Below are 2,629 nucleotides of genomic sequence, written 5' to 3'. Positions count from 1 at the left end.
AACTGTCTGACTGTTCATTTCAGCTCATTTCATGATCTCATGGGCTGTGGGATCAAGGCCTGTGTTGGACTCCACACTCAGTGGGGAGTCTGCTTGAAGATTCTCTCCCTCTGCCCCCTCCACTCTCTCTCTCTCTCAAATAAACAAATAAATCTTTAAAAAAAAATAAAGCTACTGGGACACCTGCGCGGCTCAGTTGGTTAAGCCTTTGGGCTCAGGTCATGATCTCAGGGTCCTAGGACTGAGACCTACATCAGGCTTCTTGCTCAGCCAGAAGCCTGCTTCTCCCTCTGCCTCTGCCCCTTCCCCTGATTGTGCTCTCTCTCTCTCTGTCAAAATAAATAAATAAAATCTTTAAAAAAATAAGAAAAATAAAGCTACAGTAATCAAACAGTGTGGCATTGGTGGAAGAATAGAGAAATACATCAATGGAACACAATAGAGAGCACAAAGATAGAACCACACAAATACAGTCAACTATTCTTTTTTTTTTTTTAAAAGATTTTATTTATTTATTTGACAGAGAAAGACACAGCGAGAGAGGGAACACAAACGGGGAGTGGGAGAGGGAGAAGCAGACTCCCTGCCGAGTAGGGAGCCCGATGCGGGACTCGATCCAGGGACTCCAGGATCATGACCTGAGCCGAAGGCAGTCGCTTAACCAACTGAGCCACCCAGGCGCCCACAGTCAACTATTCTTTGACAAAATACCAAAGTAATGTAATGGAGCAAAAAAAAAAAAAAAAAAATCTTTTCAACAAATTGTGCTGGAACAATGAGACATCCACATACAAAGGAAAAAGAAGATCTTGACATAGACCTTATACCCTTCACAATATTTAACTCAAAATGAATTATAAATCTAAACTGAAAACTGTAAACTGTAAATTGAAAAAGTATAAAACTCCCAGAAGATAACAAAGAGAACATCTAGGTGACCTTGGGTATGGTGATGATTTTTAGAGACAACACTAAAGGCACAATCCATAAAGTAAATAATGAGCTGAAGTTTATCAAAATTAAAAACTATTATGCAGAAGGTAATTTCAAGAGAATAAGGAAACAAACCACAGACTGGGAGAAAGTATTTGAAAAAGACACATCTGATATAGAATTGTTATTCAAAATATACAAAGAACTCTTAAAACTCAACAATAAGAATCCAACCCATCACTTATTTTATAACTGGAAGTTTGTACCTTTTAATCTCCTTCACCTATTTCACCCATTCTTTCACCTGTCTGTTCCTTCTGGCAAGCACCAGTTTGTACTCTGTATTTATGAATCTATTTCTGTTTTTATGTTGTTGTTCATTGTGTAGTTTAGGTTTTGCATATAAAGGAAATCATATGACATTTGTCTTTCTCTGCCTGACATTTCATTTAGCATAATACCATCTAGGTCCATTCATGTGGTCACAAATGGCAATATTTCATTCTTTTCTATGGCTGACTAATATTCCATTGTATGTCTATACTACATTCTCTTTATCCATTCATCCTCTTTTTCTATTCATGGACACTTAGGTTGTTTCCATATCTTGGCTATTATAAACAATGCTTCAATAGACATAGAGATGCATATATTTTTTTCTTCTTTTTAAGATTTTATTTATTTATTTATTTGAGAGTGAGAGAGACTGGGGGGAGGGGAAGAGGAAGAGGAAGAGGCAGAGAATCTCAAGCACACTTGGCACTGAGTACAGAGCCTGACTCGGGGCTTGGATTTCATGAGCCTGAGATCGTGACCTGAGCTGAAAGCAAGAGTTGGACACTTAACCGACTGAGCCACCCAGGCACCCCACATATATCTTTTCAAATTTGTTTTTCCCCACATATATCTTTTAATTTTTTTTTTTTTTTGCTTTCTTTGGTGAAATACCCAGCAATGTAATTACTGGATCATATGGTATTTAAAAACTGGGCCCAAAACTTTAACAGACACCTCACCAAAGAAGATACACAAATGGCAAATAAGTATATGAAAAGATGCTCCACGTCCTGTATTATCACTGAAATGCAAGTCAAAACAATGAGATATAACTCCATACTTATTAGAATGGCCAAAATTTAGGATATTGAAAACACCAAATGCTGGAGAAGTTGTGGAACAATAAGAGATCTCATTAATTTCTGGTGGGCATGCAAAATGGTACAGCCACTTTGGAACATAGTTTGACAGTTTCTTATAAAACTGAACATACTCCTGCCATATGATCTAGCAATCACACTCTTTTGTATTTACCAAGAATATTTGAACTTTTATGTCCATACAAAAACCTGCACATGAAGATTTATGACAAATTTATTCATAATTGCCAAAATGTGGAAGAAACCAAGATGTCCCTTAGTAGGTAAATGGATAAATAAACTGGTGCATCCAGACAATGAAATATTGTTCAGTGCTGAAAACAAATGAGACATCAAGCCATGAAAAGGCATTGAGGAATGTTAAACGCACATTAATACATTTTAAAAAGCCAATCTGAAAATCTACATACTGTATGATTCCAACTATATGACATTCTGAAAAAAGGCAAACCTATGTAGACAGTAAAAAGATCAGTGGTTGCTGGGGGAGTCAGGTGAGGAAAAGATGAATAAGCAAACACAGAGCATTCTTAGGGCAG

Source organism: Leptonychotes weddellii, chromosome X, assembly GCF_054177405.1.
Source record: "Leptonychotes weddellii isolate Sample4059 chromosome X, ASM5417740v2, whole genome shotgun sequence".
Taxonomy (NCBI): Eukaryota; Metazoa; Chordata; class Mammalia; order Carnivora; family Phocidae; genus Leptonychotes; species Leptonychotes weddellii.
This window is presented reverse-complemented; position numbering follows the sequence as displayed.